Source organism: Zingiber officinale, chromosome 11A (assembly GCF_018446385.1).
Source record: "Zingiber officinale cultivar Zhangliang chromosome 11A, Zo_v1.1, whole genome shotgun sequence".
In the NCBI taxonomy this organism is placed as follows: domain Eukaryota; kingdom Viridiplantae; phylum Streptophyta; class Magnoliopsida; order Zingiberales; family Zingiberaceae; genus Zingiber; species Zingiber officinale.
The window spans coordinates 19,739,218-19,762,522 of NC_056006.1; the positions used below are offsets into that span (position 1 = coordinate 19,739,218).

The 23,305-nt window shown below is 35.6% G+C and overlaps 1 long non-coding RNA gene across 2 annotated transcripts; it reads left to right on the top strand.

The window, feature by feature from the left end:
* Nucleotides 1–5,299: 5,299 nt before the first annotated feature.
* On the top strand, nt 5,300–16,260 carry LOC122032557. 2 transcript variants are annotated; one of them, XR_006126136.1, is made up of 5 exons: nt 5,300–5,431; nt 5,561–5,640; nt 5,801–5,970; nt 6,561–6,644; nt 16,129–16,260. It is a non-coding gene; the product is annotated as an uncharacterized LOC122032557 (long non-coding RNA). The 2 variants fall into 2 exon arrangements; XR_006126137.1 differs by lacking the exon at nt 16,129–16,260 and adding an exon at nt 7,719–8,013.
* The last annotated feature ends 7,045 nt before the right edge of the window (nt 16,261–23,305 follow it).

The following is a 23,305-nucleotide window of genomic DNA, read 5'->3' on the forward strand; positions in this document are numbered from 1 at the left end:
TGCTATCTTCTGATAGTTAGTTAGTAACTAATGGTTAGACATTTAAGGCTGAATTTTTAGATGAATATTTTTTAAAAATATATCAGGTTCAGGGGGGAAGATAATTGAAAATGATTTTTAAAATAATTCATTTCCTTTCCTAATACTTGTTGCAAAAATCACTTTCAAAATTGCTTTCAAAATTCCTTTTGCAAAATACCTTCAAAATTACTTTTAGGATACTTACTCTGTAAAAATTCTTATACTTTTTTCAAACTATCTGTCTTGAAAAATACAAGTATTTTAAATCATATTAGCATATGTTGAAAAATATTTTAAAGGATATTTTCAAAAAATACTTTGGAAAATATTTTGAAAAGTTTTATTTAAAGGTTATCTTTTTACTCTGAAAAATATCTTTGAAAAACCTCTTAAATATTTTTGTTTGAAAACTACTTTGTAAATATTTCTAAAATATTTTTTCTTGAAGAATCTTTTGAAACTATCTTCAACAATATTTTGAAACTTTGCAAAGTAATTTCAATTATTTTTGAAATCTATCTTGACAACTAGTTTGCAAAATTTAGGGGGTGTTTGGTTTGCGTTTTCCACGCTGTTTTCTGTTTTCATTTTATGAGAAAATGGAAAACGCGTTTGGTTTACGTTTTTCACGTTCATTTTTAAGAAAATGAGATAGCGTTTTCTAAGAAAACGAAAAACGTGGAAAAGTCATTTTCTAAAAAATGAAAAATGTGCGTTTTTCAAAAAATAAAAATGAAAATGGGGCAAACCAAACGCACCCTTAGTTTTACAAATAGTTTACCTTGCAAAATCAATTTTCAAAATGTTAAATTTTTTTTCACAATCAAAAACTTCTATTAAAATACTTTTAAAATTTTCCTAATTCCTCCCTCCTATAGATCTGCAAGGTTTTTTTTATTACTTTGCACTTATTATTACTTGCTTATCTATCTGCAATTTGGTATACCTATCTATATTATTTTTGATAAATGTCAAAGAGGGGGGAGGGGGGTAGAAAAAAGACAAACTAAATCAACTTGAAAACCTTAATCCTAAAATGATTAAGAGAATAATAGATCTTTCTTAAGTGTTTTTTCCTAACTCTAACCTAGGTTACCATTACATAAAAAATGGGGAGATTATTGGTACAATTTACACTAACAGTCTAACTCAAGTTTTGATGAATGATAAGGTGTTGTTGTAATCTAACCTTGTTATCGAGTGTGAAGAGTTGACTAACTTGATGGATCATGAGGACTTGATACCAGGTAGGAAATCTAGTAGGGATGTTCTATTCCCGAGTGGTGAAGTCCAGATGTGCGATTCTGGCAGAAAGACCTGGTGGGTCAAATTGACGTCAAGGAGGTAACTTGGCACACGGTAAGTAAAAGTAAGTCACTGGAGGAGAGTGACTAAGTGAGAACACACTCGATTGAGGGGACAATAGGCGTCGGTTCAATTTAGGTTCATTTTAGAATCTAAATTGAGACACTGACTAAATTCTAATTTGGAAGGCAGGGTCTAAGTCATAAATTAATCATATTATTGTTATGCTAATGTTATTTTGTAGGTTAGATTATTATTGTGTTGGACTAACCTAACTTGCAAGGCAAAAGGAGCAAAATAGTCTCGGGTGAACAGTAACGAGGTGCCTTCAAGCATTGGAAAATACCTTCATACTATTCATGAAAGGCGCCTTTAGTGCTTTGGAAGGCGCCTTTCAAGGGATAAAATTCAGACTTCATAACAAATAAGGAGAAGCGAAAGTGGGATAGGATTTGACTTATAGAAGGCACCTTCAAGGCTATGGAAGACGCTTTCCACACCCTTTAAATGGCTATCTCAAGGAGCATTCAACACAGAACTTCCATACAAGCCTCTACGCATCCAATCAACTTTTCGACTGCTCCAACTTGCTGCTGCTACCCTGCTGTGACTCTACTATGCCCGACTACCACCAAGAAGCCTTCCAAATACTGAGCTTGAGCCAACCGACTGCAAACAGTGTTTGGCAACAAAGTTAATTATTGTACTTAATTTTTGTAAATGGGAAGTGTAGCGTATTACACTTCTTCGACTATATTTATACTCGATTCCCTCTTTCAATGGTTTTGAAAGAGGTTTTTAGTGGATTATCCGTCAATAAGTTCGCGGGACTTGGGTCTTAAAGTAGGAGTCACAGAAGGCTCTGAACCAAGTAAAAAACCAAACATGTGATCTTTTGCTTGCTTTTCAATTCAATTTCTTACTTAATTTTCTACTGTGCACTTTGATTTCAAAACCGAAAAATAAGTTTTTAAAAATCACGTGATTTATCCCCCTCCCCCCTCCCCCCTCCCCCCTCCCCTCATGTACATCTCAATTCAACAGTTTATTGTTAGACAAGTTCAATATTATTGGAATTAAGGTATTGTTGGTTAGATTCTCTTGGATTGTGTAGGTGTTTCTATACCTATCTATTATGTATTCACTTACTTGGTTTTAGCATGATGGCACTTAGTGAGTTATCCTATTCACGGTCGTGGTCAGGTTTGACCATAAAAGCGATCAGTTGACACTTTATGATCTAAATTTGATACAGAGAATGTGGATTCTTCTATAGCACCGACTGATACCAAGTTGAAAATCAGGGCTCGAGCCGATCAACAACTTATTGGAGGTCAAAGAGTATAGTATTAGGAAGCACATACAACCAAACATGCCTTTGCTACTGTTGAATCGAGACACATGTGAGAGGAGGGAGGGGGTAAATCATATGATTTAAAAAATATTTTTTTTGATTTTATAAAATAAGTACGCAGTGGAAAAACATGAAAACAAAATAAGTAAAAAGACACACATTCGGTTTTACTTGGTTTTGAGCCTTCGTCAACTCCTACTCTAAGACGCAAGCGGGTAATCCACTAATTACCTCACTATAAGAAAAACACTCATAGACACTTGTGGAACAACAACAATTTTAAGTAATTTTTGATGTCTTTGAGTATTTTAAATTGGTTTTTTCAAAAAAAAAAGGTGTCTATGAGTGCATATTTTTGCTAATATACACCTTTTTTAGTTGGTGTCTATAAACATCCTTTTTTCTATAATAGACACTGATTTCAACAGTATTTTTTAAAACCCGGTGACTATAAGCGCTTCCTTATCCTATTTATGAACAATATAGTAAAAAATGTTGTTAATTAATAAAAACTAATTAATTTTTCTCACCTATACTTAGCAAAAATTTTCAACACTTCAACTCTTCCCTCCAAACCTATAATTAGCAAAAATTCCCCAACCTAAACCTAAACCTAAACCACGTCATCCACACCAAACCCACTCCGCCATCTGCTACCACCACCACCATCTATTGTCGCGTGCCACCTTCGACCCCCACCCACTACAGCCTTCTAATTATCGAAAGCCTCTCTCTATCTATATCTTCATCGCCCCCTATTCCCTGTTCCCACTTTCTTCCGACCTAGCTCAGTCACATTGTCGACACCACCGCAAACGTCTCCACCGAATTGAACATTTTGTCAAGCAATTTTTTTGGTGCTCTTTCAATCATTGTGGTTGGATCCTCTTTTTATTTGCTTTTGTTTTGACTAGAATGGTGCGCGAAGGCGCCAATAAATTCGATCTGAATCTGTAATTTCTCAACACTAATTACTTTGGTGATTTTTGTCGGCGAGGGGTCAACCTGAGCAAGGTTGTCGCAGTGAGAGTGGGGTGGTGTTGTGATGGCATGGCAGGCGATTTGGACACTGTGAGGGCTCTTGCTCGAGAGTGGAAGAACTACTCATTGTTGCCTATTGAGAGAAAAGGTTCCTCTTTAGGAATCAAATACAAGTGTCAGAGTAAGGAGATGATGAGAAGTTCATTTGACAAAAGTTGAAAGTTGCTTGTGATGTAAAAAAGGGGGGAAAAGTCCCCATCTTCAATCTTCCACTTATACCCTTCAATCTCACTTCTGTTCATTTTTTTTAGTTTTTTTTTAAGTTTTGTTTTTTTTTTTTTATTGGGTTTGTTTTATCAAAATTTTTTTATTGGAAGAGGTAATGTAAAGGGAGGAATATTCTTGTCAAGAGTTAGAGAGTGTAGTTTAAAAGAAGAGTGGTGTGTTGATATATATTAAGGATTGAAGGATGGATAATTTAAGAGAGATATTTTTTTGCACCCATATATTTTTTTCGGTCCCACCTCAAATTTTAATTTTATTTATGTTTATACTCTTTGATTGGTTTAACTAGTTTGTTTTTTTTTAAATAATTTTTTTAATTATATGTTTGTAATCTTTACGGTAAATTTTAGTAGTTATTATCGATAAAATTTAAAAAATATATATATATATATATATATTAAAACTAATAAAAATATTAATAATTAATAGTAAATACATTTATAACTTATAAATAAATATTTTTTTAAAATAAAAAAATGATAATTTCAGTTAGTCTAATTGACTATCCGTGGGTGACCGATCTAGTTCTACAAAAATTTTCCACCGGCTATTAGGGCAAATTAAGAAGCACATGTGATGATCAGCCCAAAAACCCAGTGTCTTTTGGTTGCGCTCTTCATTTGGAGGAATTTTTTTTACAAATACGCCATAGTTGGGAATTGAACCGCGGGTACCTAGGTAATAATTTAAATATTCTACCGCATCATCATAACCCCGAGGACGGAGTCAAATCTCCTAGTCCACAAAAAAATGGACCAAAGGATGTACCACTCTTAATTGTGGCTGGATTGTGACCACGATCCGGTCGTAATTGATTGTGATACCTTCTTAGATTCACCGTACCTTCCAAGTTATAGTTTGGGTTGAAGCGGGCGGTCGAAGGCTACCTGAAAGCCGTCGGAGGTGGGCAAGTGACCAGACTGCTGGGCGCCTAGCGTAGGTGGCTTTCAGACGGCCTCCAGACGGCCGCTCCGACACAAACTATTGCGGCCAGATCGCATTCAAGATCCGCCGTAATTAAGGGTGGTCTATCCCTTGCTCCACTTTTTTTGAACCAGAAGATCTGCTCTTCCCAGAGATATATAATAATAGACAAAAAAAATACAAAAATATATAAAAATAAAAATTTTAATTAATATTACCTTTAAATTTTGCTCCGACGTATTTGAAGGTGTACTTATTATTTCGTACTATAAATAAACATGTGTCATACAACGGATGACATATGTTAAAAATTATATAAAATAAAAAATTGATTAAAAAATAATAAATACAATTGTAACAAAAAATTACCAGTAAAAGCGTTCAAATAATTTGTTATTAAGGAAGAGGGGGTAGAAAGCACATTTCAAAGGGAGACAAAAGGGAGGTGTGTGTCAGGGGAGGGGGGAGAGGCAATTTACCTTTCGCAATTGATTGGTGTTGTTTGAGCAGGAATGCTAGGCGGCCAAGTTGGCCTGCGCCGCTAACCCCCGTGATGCCGATGTGAGTTCCCCACCTCCCTTCTCCTTTCTGTCAAAATTTCATCGCTGATTTGTCCTTCTTCTTCGTGTTCTTTCTTAATAAAGTTTCTTGTTGTCTAAAATTTGACAACTGATTCGACTGTTCTTTTAGAATCTCATAAAGTGGGGGAGTGCGCTTCTGAATCTATCATCTTTTCAGAAAAAAAAAAAACCTCGAGGATATGGTGAAAGGTTCTTATTTATGCATTTGAGCCATGTTCTGACATTTGAGCCATGTTCTGATAAATAATAACAAAAATGATAAAAGAAATCACAGCTTTAAAAGTTTAGTTGATCATTTGTTTCTGTATATCAATATGATCGATGATTCCTCGTAAATTATTTTTTGCAGAAGCCATAATGAAACTGGAACAAGCCTTGGAGGTGGATCCTAAAAGGCATGCCACAGTATTCATCTTGGGGAATGCCCATAGTCAGCAAGGGTTCTTCAACCCTAATGAACAGGTTGCTTTAGGTTGCTTGGACAAGGCAACTCAGTGCTTCGAGCATGCTATGAAATTGGTAACTCTCTTCCTGAAAAGAGATCCTGCTAACTTCTTTCTCCTCAAGATGGTCATTATATTTTGTTCTTTGACTTCTTTGATTAGATATATACCTGATGTCACTAGGTCCAATAACCAAGGTAAGTTGTAGGTCCATATGTTTAGGCTTCAAGGTTTTACTTGCTTGCAGCAACTAATTTCATAGTACAATGTCCTTGTAAAAGCTCCTTGTAACTATGATTTGTTGTACTAAATGTTGGGCTGAGATAGCTGAGTATGTAGAAAATGATTTTTATTTGACTTATGCTTCTAGTTGTGTGGCTGTATCAAATGTGTTATTGCACTGTAAACTTTTGTTAAAGGTGACACTTGCTAAGATTTTACCAAATTGAATTAGCATCCATACCCTTCTTTAACTAATTAAGTTGATGTCAATGTTCTATTATAGCAAGTAGTTTATGTTTGTGTGTGTATATATATATATATATATATATGAAAATAACATTTTGGTTTGCTTACATGTTATAGTGAAGTCCTATTTTCCATGATATATGAGATGATCAGTAATATCTAAGAATCTTTCCTGAGACTTCTAAACCTCTTCCTCAGGCACCTGAGTTGTGCCAAGAAATCCAATTCCATATGGCTAATCAACAAGCTTCCCAGGAGACAGCTTCCCCTATTAGATAGAAGGTAATATCAAGCTCTTGTTGGAAGTTCCAAACAAACTTAAGCCTTGTGAAAATTTACAATCAGATACTGTATTTTTTGTTTCTATTTGAAATTCTCAATTGATTAATCTTTTATTATAGGCATCCTCAAGCAATTCATTTTTTGGTTTTGAAAATTTATTAGTTTTTTATTACTCCACATTTGATCATGAAACCAAGGGTATTTTTCATTGTACTTTTATTCTTTAAAGGACCTTTAAATGTCAGATAGCTTCAACTATTATATCGATTGATTGTCGATGTGCTGTGAACTATAGTAAAAACTATCATCTCTAATTCCTTTCTGAGTATGCTTGTGGATTGGCACAAGACACCATGCAACTAGGCTCTGCCCAGGGAAGAATCCAGAAATTAAAGATGTACTGGGCTTAAACTTGGGAAGACTCAAATTTATATATTAAATTATATATATTATTAAATAATAATAAAAATTATATATATAACAGAAAAAATTTATTATTTATTCAACAAAATGTCACTGTGTGTTTTTGAAATATAAAAATTATTTATAATAAAATTTACATCTATATCCTTAACTAACTGTCGTTCAATAAATTGGGCCTATATAATTAAACTTATTATATTAAGTAAAATTCTTGCTTGATATTGGTATTGAAACATAGGATGAAAAAATAGGATGGACCCACTATCATACACTTAAGTGTATCTGATTGCGTCCACTTACACCTTGACATATCACATCAATATCGCATAATTAATTAATTAGAAAGCTCATTATTTTATATGGTTGGATACTGATCCATAAAAATTAATCCATCCAAATTATATATGGTTTGTTATATTATTCATGTAATAAAATTTTTATGTGATTTGACCATTTAGATCATCAATAAATTATTTTAAAGTATGATTTAAAAGGACAGTTAAAAAATCAATAATGAAAATATCATATGTTTTATTGATTTATTTGTTTTTTCAGAATTTATTATGCAACGTGATTTGTTTCCATTTGATGTTCAATGTGCAAGCTACGTATGGAAATGAATCAGGCTCATTTCAATGCCTCGGTGCACAGGAAAAATTCAATAGGAAAAAGGTGCTTGCTTGACTTTGGGGTATGCTACAGCCCAGTACTGCCCTAATATAAATCCGTCTCTACTGCCCTAATATAAATCTGTCTCTGGTTCTGCCCTATTTTTCTTGGTACATTTAATTGTAGTACTGCTTGTGCTAGGAATATTTGTCTAAACTATGGACTAGAATTGTATCAATATCAAATTTCAGCTTCAGAAGTAGAAGCATAAACTTCAAACTTCAGTTTAGACTGCATAAGATGGTTTTGTCCATCAGTAGATTCTTTGTTTCTTAATATGAAAGATCTGAGAGAAAAATAGTTTTTTTGCATGATGATTTTACTTGCTTGATTACTTGCTACTGCATGTCCTAAGAAAAATAATGAGTTTTATCTCAGTCTAAATTATTAATGGTTGGATATGATTATTTAGTTTTTTGGTGAACTATGATTGTTAATTATTTGAAGAAAAAAAATGCATATGAATGGACTGTTATACCTATTTACAATGGTTTAATCATACATGTGTTGGGATATAATATAGGTTTTTTGTGTTTTAATGGACTGTTATACCTATTTACAATAGTTTAATCATGCATGTGTTGGGATATAATATAGGTTTTTTGTGTTTTAAATGACTGTTCCAATGATTCAATATGTAATGCATGAGACTTTGTTTTCAATTAATTAATGTGTGTTATTATGTTTTGTTTTCATGATTGGTAGGACATCATTATATATTTTTTTGGTGGGCATTAAGGGTTTTAATTCAGGTGGGTTTGATCAGGTTGGGTCGGGTTAATTTTTTTTATTTTTTTGGTGGGTAATACAATAAACTCTTATATGCATGAAGGACCTTGAAAATGTATAATGCGGAGATGGGAAGGAAAGGGAAAAAATAACCAACATAGGAAGTTGTCAAAGTATGTCCTTCTGATTAGCAACTGTTTCACTTTCCTTGAAAGAGCTATTTAAATATTTCTTTTCTAACATAGGCTCCTCAACAACCGAATGTGGAGCAATATGAATTTTATATCATGTGATATATGAAAGATATAATTGAAAATTTTAGAGTTGACCACCATGATTCACTTCCATCAATGGTAATAATACAATATCTTCCATTTTGCATATTTGATTTGAAAACTAACTCATTAGTATCTTTTTGCAAAGTTATTAGTATTTACTAAATTTTGTTGGACTTTGAGCATTTCTTGGGGTTTCTCTACTGTGTATTATTTTGGTAGTAGTCAATTAGTCATAATCCAGTTGGACAATTCTTACTTTGTCACTCTATGTGTGTGTGATGAGAAATAGTTTGAGCTGAAATTTGTATATTTATGACTGAATCTTGTTATTTTACTAATATACTAGTTGTCCTACAAGTTATGCCCTAAGGAAAATTTGTTGAATTTTCCAACAATGCTTTAGTATCAAATTAAAGAAAGTACTTAATCAATAATCTTTAGTAATTCAAGCACTAAGGTCAGCTGATACATTCAAAATATCTCTTTACAAAGTGATTACTATTTGGTTTTACTAATATATTATTTATGTATTTTTATAGTTTACAAATCTCAAGTACTCTACACTTGAAATTGATGAAGTGTGATTCAAGTGGGCTGAATGCATGCTTGATTACATTTGAGTAGGAAATGTATTCAATTTTTGAAAGATTTGAAGGATGCATACATTTTTATGGAATGTAATCTGTGGATATTGACTTGATGTGTATCTTTACAATATCTATTAGCTTTTTATGTTACAAGAAGAATATTTATGTGTTGGTTACATCGGTGGATATTGACTTGGTGTGTTTAAATACATCGATACATTTTTATTTGTGATTTGTTTGGTGAATTTATTATATTAACTTAATTTTATACTATTTGGAATCAGGTCAATTTCAAACTCTTGCTCAATCACAATTTACAAACAGTAGGAAAAAAAACAAGTGTTATTACAACAGTTTTAGCTTCAATGACATCAGTTTTGAAATATTGCTCAAACTGGTGTCATTATCTGACATTACATCAGGCAAAATATTTATCAAAACAAATTTTAAAAGATTTGTCAAAGATATTTTCAAAGTGAAAGGATAATTTTTGTAAGAATTTTGTAAACCTAAAACTTTTTAAAGTGTTTTCGAAAACATCTTGCAAAGTATTTTTAAGCAATTTTTCATTGAAAATTTCAAAACATTATCATTTGATTTTTCAAAACAAACGTTTGAAAACGTATTATTCAAAGTCAATTTTGAAAGCATTTTACAAAAAAAAAATAGTTTTAGAATATTTAAGAAGCAATTTTTGAACTATTTGCAAAGTAAGTTTTTAAACCAACACTTTGCAAAAAATAACAAGTAGTTTTTAAATATCTTCCCTTGAACTTGATATTATTTAAAATAATATTTATTTAAAAATATTTTTGAATGTCTAATCTTTAGTTACTAACTAATTATTAGAAGATGACAGTGTTCATTTAGTTAGTCAACTTAAGTACTAATGTCCAATTAGAAATTTGCAAAAAAATGTCAACTTAACTTGATCAATCTGCTATTTGTATTTTTTGCCTAAACTTAAGTTGATGCACTGATATAAACATTTGAAGTACAAGCAAAAGGCTTATGCATCTCATGTCATTCTAAGGTTTTTTTAAAAAAAATAAAATAATTTTAAATGATTTTTAAAATAATTTTAAAAGATTTAAAATAAATTTTAAAAGGTTTTTAAATAAATTTTAAAATAATTTTTAAATATTTTTAAAATAATTTTTTAAGATATTTAAAATAATTTTTAAAGGATTTTTAAAATGTTTTTAAAAGAGTTTTTAAAATATTTTTTAAAAGAGTTTTAAAAATAATTTTTAAAATAAAATTTTAAAAGCTCTTTAAAATAATTTTTAAAGGTTTTAAAATTAATTTTTAAAAGATTTTTAAAATATTTTTTAAAAGATTTTTAAAATGTTTTTTAAAAGATTTTTAATTTTTAAAAAGAATTTTTAAAATGTTTATTAAAATAATCTTAATTTAATTTTTAACGTTTATTTAAAATAATTTTATAGTTTAATTTGATTAATATTTAATGTTTAATTTAACTAATATTTAATTAAATTAATATTTATAGTGTAATTGAATTAATGTTTAACTTTAAGTTTAGGTTAAATTTAAATTTTATTAATCTAATCATCTCACTTGATCTAAGTTTTCTAACAAAAGCATCCCATTATTTAATGAGATGAGTTGATATTTAGGATTTAGTTTAACTTGTGTTAGATTCAAATTTAGCTTTGGATCTAACAAGAAAGTATTATTTGGATAAACGTCTAGACTATGATGAGTCACTTGGATATCATTAGAGTAACCACGTGCTTCAAATTTTTTCAAATAGTCTTATCCATGGAACTTAGTATACAACTTTGGTCTAATCAGCTAGGATTAGTAAGGGGTAACTTCAGTTAATTCTACTAAGCCAAATGCATCAGGTTGAAGTCATATCTTTCTAGACATGCATAGACAGACTTTCTTAACCTATTATTATCCCAAACTTTTCCAATACTGTTTGTAAAGTTAAATTTTGTTCCTAATTATTCTAGTCCTAATTACCCTTACTAGGTAAGATTTATGTTTTTGAGATGTCAAATAATTTAGAGTCTCTCCCTGAATCATATATTTTCTATTTAAGTTTTAGGTTTAATTAGGCTTAATCAATTTTTAGTTAAGGTTTAATTAATTTTTAATTAATTATAATTTAAGTTCAAGTTTTTAATTTTGAATTAATTAAGTTGGTTAAATTATCCTTCTTTAAAGAGTGTACTTAAGATTTAATTTTTTTTAAATTTTGAATTTATTAAATTATTTAGAATATCTTTGTTTAAAAGATTATATTTGATATTTAAGTTTTTATTAGTTCTTAATTTTTGAATTGGTTAAGTTGTTTGAATTATCTTTCTAATTTTAACTTAATTTTATACTATTGGGAATCAGATCAATTTAATACTCTTGCTAGATCACAATTTACAAACAGCAGAAAAAAAAAAAAAGTGTTATTACAATAGTTTTAGCTTCAATGACATCAGTTTTGAAATGTTGCTCAAATCGATGTCATTGTCTGATATTACATCGGTCTTCCACCGCTACTGAAACCAGTGTCATTAATATTATATCGGTAGAAAATCATTGTCGAAACTGGTGTTATTAACTGATATTACATCGGTCTTACACCGTTGTTGAAATCAGTGTCGTTAATATTATATCAGTCGAAAATCATTGTCAAAACCAGTGTTATTAACAGATATTACATCGATCTTGCATCGTTGATAAAAATGGTGTCGTTAAGTGATACTATACCAGTTAATAACCGACGTCATTAAGTGATACTACACCGATTACAAACTGGTGTCTAAAATGTCAGACCTTTTACAGCGCCTTCATAGACACCGGTGGAAAACTACAGTCTATGAGCATTTTTCTTGTAGTGCCTCCTCTGAAACCACTAGAAGAGGGGATCGAGTACAATAAAAGAATCAGAAAAGTGTAACATGCTACACTTTCCATTATACAACAATTTAAGTATAATATTAAAGTTCGTTACCCAACACCTTCGTAGATGATCAGATTAGGCTCAGTGTTGGAAGGCTCCTCAACAATGGTCAAGAGCAGTAGCGTCATAGGAGAGCAGCAGAAGGAAGTCAGAGTACTCAGAACGTCGAATAAATGCATAGAAGCTTGTAAATCAATTGTGTATGCCTTAGTTGAAATGATCTTTTATTGAGTGTTGAAGGTGTCTTTCATAGCACTGAAGGCGCCTTCAACCCCAAAAGTTATCCTGCAACTTCAGTTTCTTATCGCTGTTAAAGTCTTCTACGTTATCTGGCGGAAGGCCCCTTCTAATCTCCCATCGTATGGAAGGTGCCTTGGGTATTGTTCACCCGAGGCAACTTGTGCTCCTTTTACCTTACAAGTTTATGTTAGCCCAAAACAAATAATAACTTACAAAATAGAGTTAGTATAATAAACATAGTATTAATTAGTAATTAGATCATGTCTCCCTTGTTAGATCATAGAGCTCGCTAGAGGGGAGGTGAATAGCGATTTAAAATTTCGAAGTCGAGTGCATAGCGGAAAAGAAAACAAAACACAACGCTAATACAGATTATTTTTACTTGGTTCGGAGTCTTCGTCGACTCCTACTCCAAGGCCCGCACTCATCGAGTGCTTTCGTTGGGCAATTCACTAGCAGTTCGCAAAAAGGGTACAAATGTAAATACACGAACTTTAAAGAAGAAATACTGACAACAATAAAAGAATGAAAACTTTTAGCAGCAGGTTGTTGGAGAAGCTTTGCAGCATCGCAGCGTCGCAGGAGTACAGCGCATAGAGCAGTCATTGGAAGACGTTGGTGTTGTTGATGCTCCGTGGAGGCCTTCTTTTATAGGCATGTTCCGGGCACCTAGGCCGTGACGTCGATCGTCCAATAAGCGTTTGCCTAGCTATCAGGATAACTTTTGCCTTCCGGGCGCCCAGACCAACTCTGGGCGACCGGATCCTTTCCGAGCACCCGGATCCTTCCGGGCGCCCGGACCACCTTTCTCCAGAAAGTTCTTTTCCTACAAGAAGTATTAGTCCGAGATAAAAATAAAAGCTAAACTATCCTGCAAAACATAAGTTAGCACAATTATAGTAAAAGAGTAGTAATTAGATTCTGTCTTACCGAGACCGAAACTAGTTACGATCTCAACTTAGATTCCCGAAATGGTTCTAAGTTGGATCAATGCCTATTGTTCCCTCGAACAGGGAATGCGTCCTCATCAAGTCACTCCCCTCCAGTGACTTACCTTAACTTACCTGTCAGACGTTCGATCAGCCCGTCGACCCATCTAGACTTCATGCCAACTATCAGGTTATCCCATCAACCTAGTTGGATTTTGTGCCAACTATCAAGTAAGCTCATCGACCAGTCTGGGCTTCGTGCCAACTATCAGGTCAACCCGTCGACCTAGCTAGGTTTCGTGCCAACTATCCGGTCAGCCCGTCGACCTAACTGTAAGGACCCAATTTTCCCTATTTCAAGTTCCAAAAGTCCATAAAAATATTTGGGAATACTTTTAAAATATTCTAGAGATTTTTAGAAATTTTTAGAGTATTTTTACGTAATTTTTGGAGGTCGTTTGACATTTTTACAAGACGAAAGAAGTTCTGACAAAAAATGTCCAAGCCGAGGTTTGAACCGGAAACCTCAAACCTCGGGTTAAGCAAAGATTCGCTTAACCAACAGACCGGCCGAACTTTTCTTTACTAAACCTATATCGAAATATATTTAAGTTATAGTAGGGAACCGAATTAAACCCAGTTATAAAGGGATTAGGTTTTCCCTTCCTCGCGAAAACCCGATCTTCCCTTCCCCGTTCTCTCCCGACGGTGCCTTCCCATCTCGGACGAAATCGCAGCGGTGAGCAAGGGTTTCTCCGGCGCCGGCGAAGGCTTTTCCCAGCTAGTCTTCACCCGTGCGTGGTTACCTCGACGAAGGGAGCCCGAAAACACCAAAGAGCCGCCGAGACCTTCACCTAGAACCTCCTTCCTCCTTCAGTTGGGGGCTCATCCGAACCCTAGATCTCCTTCTCAGTTGTAAGTCCAAGCAAACAAGGGGTAAGTACTACTCACCTGTGGTAGGAGTTGCTCCGAACTTTAGGTTTTCATTCTTTGCTGTGTTGAATTTGCAATAGTTAGCATTGCTGTTCAATTCTTCTCCTTGTTGTTCCAATGAGCATGGATTGCTTGTATGCCGTATTACATTTTTTTAGGTTCTTTTGGCTATTTAGTGAGTGTAAACAGTTATATTAGAGTAGCATGTAGTTTAAATTTTGTTACTACCTTAATATGCTACTTTAGATCTTCTTGGTAGTATTTTCAGGGTGCATTTCTTGCAAATCAAAGTGTGTAAACAGTCTCATTAATTAGTATGCAGTTTTTGGTTTTGCTTTGCTACCTCCATGAACATGAATAGTCCTGCTATCCTAGCATACAGTTTAGATTTCTTAGTTGTATGTTTCTTGTGTAGTTGAACAAGCATGAACAACCACTTAAAATGAGTAAGCAGTATCAGAATTTGATTGACATTAAACGAGCATGAAATGGGTTGCATAATGAGCTTGAAGTGGTTCATATTTTGAGTATACTGTTAGTCTTCTTGCTATAGTCTTGGTTGTACGGTTTGATTTAAACTACGTTCCCATTTAGTGCATGATCAATTCTGATGTTAAGCATTTAGTTTTGGATTTCTTGAGTTTCAATGAACATGAACAGCCATTAACTTGAGCATGCACGATTTAGCTTTCCTTACTACTTAATGAGCATGTACAATTTGGTGCACTAGTATGTTTGGATAGATCTTTTGTTGCTGTTTTAAGGGCAAGAACAGCCTTTATCTAGTTGGTATGGGATTAGCATTTTCCTTGCAACTCAAAGGGCAAGAACAGCCCTTTCTTTAATTAGAATGGATTTAGCATTTTCCTTGCTACTCAAAAAGGCAAGAACAACCTTTATCTAAAGTGTGTAGTGTTAGTTTCTTGGTTTTCTTGATCATAAACAGTTTCCTTTGTTTTGCTGTTTACAAGCATGAGAAATTCACAAGCAGTATTAGTTCTTAATTCAGTTTCTTATTTTTATACATATGCATATATGTGTTAGTTAGTTTTTAATAACTCTTTAATCTAAAGCATATAGTTAGTTGTTTTTGCTATTTTAATAAGACGAATAACCATATATTTTAGTGGAATGATTATGTGTCCTATTAAACCTTTTGAGGATTATGGGTAACTACAAGTAAGAAAAAGACCAAGGTCTGGTTAGAAAAGATAACAAGTAAATTAAAGTAAGATGCTAGTGCCCGACTTCCGAGGTTGTCGTTAAACAAATTCAAGTGACCAATTCCGAGGTCTTGGCCCTGGTAAGACCAAGGTCTTTATCCTCATAGGACTGGAGGCTCGCTACCTCAGTCTCTATTAGAGAGCGCGCATAAGATGGTAGTAAGCCTGGGCCCAATAAAGAGAAGAAGAAAGTTAAGAATTAATTTCAAGTATAAAGCTATAAGTAAATGAAACAAGTATCACCTATGTTTAGAACTAGCCCAGACTTGCTCTTTTAATCCTAAGCATACCGTATTAGTTTTCATTTGCTTTCCTTATGAGATTATTGAGCATGATTAGCTTTATTTCCAGTATGCAGATTTATTCTTGTATATCATGAGTATGCAGATTATTTTAGTGTTTTGCTATTAGATGAGCATGTTTAGTCTTTACTTTTTAGCATTTCAGTTTCAGTATCCTTTGCATCTTATGCACTTTCGAGTTTTTGTGAGATAGTTTAGTACTTACTAAGTGTTTCGCTTATAGATTTATTTTCCTCCTACTGCAGATAAAGGGAAAGCTAAAGTATACGAAGGAAGGCGACAAGGAGATGCGTGAGGGGCGTGTGATGTCTAGACTATGGGAGAGATCTGGGAACATAGTTTAGTTATTTTGAGTTTTGATGAAAACCTTTGAGGCTGTATCATTTATTCTGAGTCCTTGAGATTTTCTTTGGTTCTAAATTGCATGCTATGATGTAATTGTTAGTAAGTTAGTACCTTGATATTTTCTTGAGTTATAGTTTTGATATATTTCTGTTAGTATAGTTATGTTATAAATGCATGTGATTTATGTATTGAATTTTAGTCCGCTGAACAGCAGATACTCTGCCGAAATTTTGAGTTTTCTTGAAACATTTAGTACAGCTTACTACACTAGTTGTTTTAGAATCTATAGTAGTTAAGTAGTGGTCACCTTTAGAGAGTAGTAAGAAGGGTGGCCGCTACAGTTGGTATCAGAGCAGTTCCCATTCTCCAGCAGCACGCACACATCAGCATCAACCTTGTCGTCTTCAAGTAAGAATGTATTTAAGTTCTTTCTTTATTGCTTTCCTTTATTATTATTTGTAATAATTGTTTATAAGTGCTTAAGTCAGATAAGAGTTTTCGCTGTTTTCTTTATTCATACACATGTTTGTTTAGAAAGGATAGAGAAGATATCAAGTCTTTTTCTTTGCATAATTAGATGGCAAGAAGAGGGCGTCCCCGTACCGCTCGTACTAAGGACCAGGTTCAGGAGAACGAAGGCCCAGGCTCAACTGAGCCCAATCTCTCTGAAGTTGTTGCTCAACTCCAGAAACAAGTAGTAATTGCCAATCTGATGGTAAATCAGCAATTAGTTCCTCCCCCTCCCCCAGCGGTCACTGCGGAGACTCCAGGGGTAACTGAGGTTCCACCAGCTGCCCAGGGAGGCATCACAGTACCTCAGAGACAAGAAGCTTACCTCATACAGTGGCTGAAATTGAAACCGGAGAGATTCTCAGGCACGACTGAGCCCTGGGATGCCCAGGCTTGGTTCAAAACACTAGAGAGCACCATGGAACTTCTTGACTGGCCAGAAGTCGAGAAGGTCAAGTGCGCCTCTTTCTGCCTGTTAGGAGATGCTCGTATGTGGTGGGAGAGGATAAAGACCAAGAGGGCAGCCAATCAGATGAGTTGGGCTGATTTTCAGTCCGAGTTTTATGAAGAGTTCTTTCACCTACAGATCACCAACAAGCACTATGAGGAATTTATAGAGTTCAAACAAGGCGACCAATCAGTGGAAGAAGCAGCCAAGAAGTTCAACAGACTAGCTCGTCTCTACCCAGAGCTGGTGAGTACAGAGAAGGAGCGAGTCAGACTGATGCTCAGAATGTTGAGACCACAGATAGCACTGAATGTGAGCAGTGGAGCTCACCGGCCCTAGACTGGTGAAGAGTTGATCAGTAGGGCATTAATTGCTGAGCACTACCTGAACGGCATCAAAGCACAACGAGCACAGCACAAGCTAGTGAAGATAGAGGACAACTCAGTGGGGAGCCAGAAATCCTAGTCAAGTAAACATAACTAGAAAGGCAAGGGTAGTAAAAGAAAGCAGGGGAACTCGGGAAGTAACCAGAAGGGAGGACCAGCAAACAAGCAGACCAAGTTCCCTCCCTGTCTCGAATGTAAGAGAATGCATCCAGGAGCCTGTCTTTTGGGTAAGACTGGATGTTATTCTTGTGGTCAGGAAGGGCACATGGCTAAAGAATGTCCTAACAAGCTCAAAGCACCTCAGCCACAGCCAGTGCAATATGGAGGCCAGCCTGCACAGTTATGTCACATGGAAGCAGCACTAGAGGGACCCTATATTAGTTAGGGAAGGTTGGAAGCTCCACCAGTTCCAGCCTTTGACAGCGCCAGATTCTCCCTTACCAAAGAGGAAGCTGCTGGTGCCTCCACGGTCGTAACAGGTTAAGTAGTTATTTTTTAGCATTTAGCTACTGTACTATTTGATACTGGGGTGACCCATTCTTTCGTATCAGTACCCTTTGCCAGTAAATTACAAGTACCTACAGAAAGCATGAACTCCAAGTTCCTAACGACCCTACATTCGGGGGAAGTCATGGAATCTAACCAATGGCTTTGGGCTGTAGCAGTCAGAATTTCAGACCGAGAGTTATATGTTGATCTGGTAGTCCTCACCATGCAGGATTTCGATATCATTTTTGGTATGGATTTCCTCAGCAAGTACAGTGCTTTAGTGGACTGCCGCAGAAGGAAGTCTTGACAAATTTGTCATCGTATTCATCGACGACATTCTAGTCTATTCAAGGACCCCAGAGGAGCATGACATGCACTTGAGAATAGTACTGCAGACCCTACAGCAGAAGCAGCTGTATGCTAAATTCTCAAAGTGCGAGTTCTGGTTAGATCAGGGGGCGTTTCTAGGTCACATAATTTCTAAAGAAGGTATTCAAGTAGATCCAGCCAAAATAGAAGCGGTCAACAACTGGAAGAGACCCAAGAACGCCAGGGAGATCAGGAGTTTCCTTGGTTTAGCTGGGTACTACAGGAAATTCGTGGAGGACTTTTCCAGGATAGCTTCTCCACTAACAGCCTTAACCAGGAAGAACAAGAAGTTTGAGTGGTCAGACAAATGTGAGCAAAGTTTCCAAGAGCTAAAGAAGAGACTGACCAGTGCTCCCGTCCTGACAGTTCCAGAAAGTGACAAGAGTTTTGACATCTACAGTGATGCTTCCAAGATGGGCCTAGGAGTTGTTCTCATGCAAGAAGGAAAAGTTATAGCTTATGCTTCTAGGCAACTCAAAGATTATGAAAAGAACTACCCCACTCACGATCTTGAGCTGGCAGCTGTGGTTTTTGCACTAAAACTCTGGCGACACTATTTGTATGGAGTTCAGTGCAGAATCTTCATAGACCATCAGAGTCTTAAGTACTTCTTCACCCATAAGGACTTAAACATGAGACAGCGTAGGTGGCTAGAGTTGGTCAAGAATTATGACTGTGAAATCCTCAACCACCCAGGTAAAGCTAACAAAGTGGCAGATGCACTAAGCAGAAAATCCAGTGCATCCCTGATGTCTTTGTCATCATTAGCCCTGCCACTGCAAAAGGAGTTGTCAGATTTCGGACTTGAAGTTATTTATGGGCAACTCTCTGCATTAACCTTAGAGTCAACCCTGCTTGAGGATATACAGAGAAAGCAAAGTGAAGATCCAGATATCCAAAAGATCAAGCAAGGGATACAAGAAAAGAGAAATTCATAGTTTCAAGTATCAGATAGTGGAATCCTCTACCAGGGGAACCGCCTTTGTGTCCCCAATGACAAAGAGTTGAGAAAGAAGATTTTAGAAGAAGTCCATAGTACTCCTTACTCCATGCATCCTGGTTCCACCAAGATGTACCAAGACTTGAAACAAAGATTCTGGTGGTCTGGACTCAAAAGAGAAGTTGCTAAGTATGTCAGTACCTGCCTGACATGCCAGAGAGTCAAAGCAAAACACCAGAGACCAGGAGGAATGTTACAACCTCTCCCAATTCCAGAGTGGAAGTGGGAAGACATATCCATGGACTTCATAACAGGTCTTCCAAGAACTACAAATGGATATGACGTAATATGGGTAGTAGTGGACAGATTGACTAAGTCTGCTCATTTTCTAGCCATTAAGGTGTCCCACTCTATAGAGCAGTTGGCGCAACTATACGTTAAGGAGGTGATCAAACTTCATGGAGTTCCTAAATCTATTGTGTATGATAGAGATGGGCGCTTCACCTCACACTTTTGGGAGTGTGTTCAGACTGCACTAGCCACTAAACTCAAGTTCAGCACAGCCTTCCATCCTCAGACTAATGGACAGATAGAGCGAGTAAATCAGATTTTAGAAGATATGCTCAGAGCTTGTGCGCTAGATTTCAAGGGAAGTTGGTGCAAGTATCTATGCTTAGCTGAGTTTGCCTACAACAATAGCTATCAGGCCACCATCAAGATGGCACCTTATGAGGCGTTGTATGGCAGGAAGTGCAGATCACCCATTTGCTGGCAAGAAGCAGGTGAGAGAAAAGAAATGGAGGTAGAGTTGGGCATCCAGACAGAGTTGATAGAAGAAACCACTCAGGCTATCCAGAAGATCAGACAGAGGATTGAGACTGCCTAGAGTAGACAGAAGAGTTATGCTGACACACGTCGCAGGCCACTTGAATTCCAAGTAGGGGATTCAGTCTTCCTCAAGGTTGCTCCTATGAAGGGAGTGATGAAATTTGGCAAGAAGGGCAAATTAAGTCCTCGCTATGTAGGGCCCTATCCGATTACAGAGAGGATTGGGAAGGTAGCTTACAAGCTGGACTTACCACAAGACATGTCAGCGATACATAACGTATTTCATGTCTCCATGCTAAAGTAGTGTCTCCACGACCCTAGCCAAGTGATTGAGCCTTAGTCAGTGCAGATTCAGGAGGATCTTAGCTATGAGAGCAGACCTACACAGATAGTGGACAAAGCAGTCAAGAGACTAAGAAACAAAGAAGTACCACTAGTGAAGGTCATCTGGCAGAACCAGAAGCACGAGGAAGTCACTTGAGAGCGTGAGGATAGTATGAGACAAAAATATGTAGAGCTATTCTAAGTTCAAGGACGAACTTTTTATAAGGTATGGGGGATTGTAACGATCCAATTTTCCCTATTTCAAGTTCCAAAAGTCCATAAAAATATTTGGGAATACTTTTAAAATATTCTAGAGATTTTTAGGAATTTTTAGAGTATTTTTACGTAATTTTTGGAGGTTGTTTGGCATTTTTACAAAATGAAAGAAGTTCTGACAAAAAATATCCAAGCCGAGATTTGAACCGGAAACCTCGGGTTAAGCAAAGATTCGCTTAACCAACAGACCGGCTGAACTTTTCTTAACTAAATCTATATCGAAATATATTTAAGTTATAGTAGGGAACCGAATTAAACCCAGTTATAAAGGGATTATGTTTTCCCTTCCTCGCGAAAACCCGATCTTCCCTTCCCCGTTCTCTCCCGACGGCGCCTTCCCATCTCGGATTAAATCGCAGCGGTGAGCAAGGGTTTCTCCGGCGCCGGCGAAGGCTTTTCCCAGCTAGTCTTCACCCGTGCATGGTTACCTCGACGAAGGGAGCCCGAAAACACCAAAGAGCCGCCGAGACCTTCACCTAGAACCTCCTTCCTCCTTCGGTTGGGTACTCATCCGAACCCTAGATCTCCTTCTCAGTTGTAAGTCCAAACAAACAAGGGGTAAGTACTACTCACCTGTGGTAGGAGTGGCTCCGAACTTTAGGTTTTCGTTCTTTGCTATGTCGAATTTGCTATAGTTAGCATTGCTGTTCAATTCTTCTCCTTGCTATTCCAATGAGCATGGATTGCTTGTATGCCGTATTACATTTTTTTAGGTTCATTTGGCTATTTAGTGAGTGTAAACAGTTATATTAGAGTAGCATGTAGTTTAAATTTTGTTACTACCTTAAGATGCTGCTTTGGATCTTCTTGGTAGTATTTTCAGGGTGCATTCTTGCAAATCAAAGTGCATAAACAGTCTCATTAATTAGTTTGCAGTTTTTGGTTTTGCTTTGCTACCTCCATGAACATGAACAGTCCTATTATGCTAGCATACAGTTTAGATTTCTTAGTTGTATGTTTCTTGTGTAGTTGAACAAGCATGAACAACCACTTAAAATGAGTAAGCAGTATCAAAATTTGATTGACATTCAACGAGCATGAAATGGGTTGCATTATGAGCTTGAAGTGGCTCATATTTTGAGTATACTGTTAGTCTTCTTGCTATAGTCTTGGTTGTACGGTTTGATTTAAACTACATTCCCGTTTAGTGCATGATCAATTCTGATGTTAAGCATTTAGTTTTGGATTTCTTGAGTTTCAATGAACATGAACAGCCATTAACTTGAGCATGCACGGTTTAGCTTTCCTTACTACTTAATGAGCATGTACAATTTGGTGCACTAGTATGTTTGGATAGATCTTTTGTTGCTGTTTTAAGGGCAAGAACAGCCTTTATCTAGTTGGTATGGGATTAACATTTTCCTTACAACTCAAAGGGCAAGAACAGCCCTTTCTTTAATTAGAATGGATAGCATTTTCCTTGCTACTCAAAAAGGCAAGAACGGCCTTTATCTAAAGTATGTAGTGTTAGTTTCTTGATTTTCTTGATCATGAACAGTTTCCTTTGTTTTGTTGTTTACAAGCATGAGAAATTCACGAGCAGTATTAGTTCTTAATTCAGTTTCTAGTTTCTTGTTTTGATACATATGCATATATGTGTTAGTTAGCTTTTAATAGCTCTTTAATCTAAAGCATATAGTTAGTTGTTTTTGCTATTTTAATAAGATGAATAGCCATGTATTTTAGTGGAATGATTATGTGCCCTATTAAACCTTTTGAGGATTATGGGTAACTACAAGTAAGAAAAAGACCAAGGTCTAGTTAGAAAAGATAACAAGTAAATTAAAGTAAGAGGCTAGTACCCGACTTCCGAGGTTGTCGTTAAACAAATCCAGGTGACCAATTTGGAGGTCTTGGCCCTGGTAAGACAAAGGTCTTTATCCTCATAGGACAGGAGGCTCGCTACCTCAGTCTCTATTAGAGAGCGCGCATAAGATGGTACTAAGCCTGGGCCTAAGAAAGAGAAGAAGAAAGTTAAGAATTAATTTCAAGTATAAAGCTATAAGTAAATGAAACAAGTATCACCTATGTTTAGAACTAGCCAAGATTTGCTCTTTTAATCCTAAGCATACCGTATTAGTTTTCATTTGCTTTCCTTATAAGATTATTGAGCATGATTAGCTTTATTTCCAGTATGCAGATTTATTCTTGTATATCATGAGTATGCAAATTATTTTAGTGTTTTGCTATTAGATGAGCATGTTTAGCCTTTTCTTTTTAGCATTTCAGTTTCAGTATCCTTTGCATCTTATGCACTTTCGAGTTTTTGTGAAATAGTTTAGTACTTACTAAGCGTTTCGCTTATAGATTTATTTTCCTCCTACTGCAGATAAAGGGAAAGCTAAAGTATACGAAGGAAGGCGACAAGGAGATGCGTGAGGGGCGTGTGATGTCTGGACTATGGGAGAGATCTGGGAACATAGTTTAGTTATTTTAAGTTTTGATGAAAACCTTTGAGACTGTATCATTTATTCTGAGTCCTTGAGATTTTCTTTGGTTCTAAATTG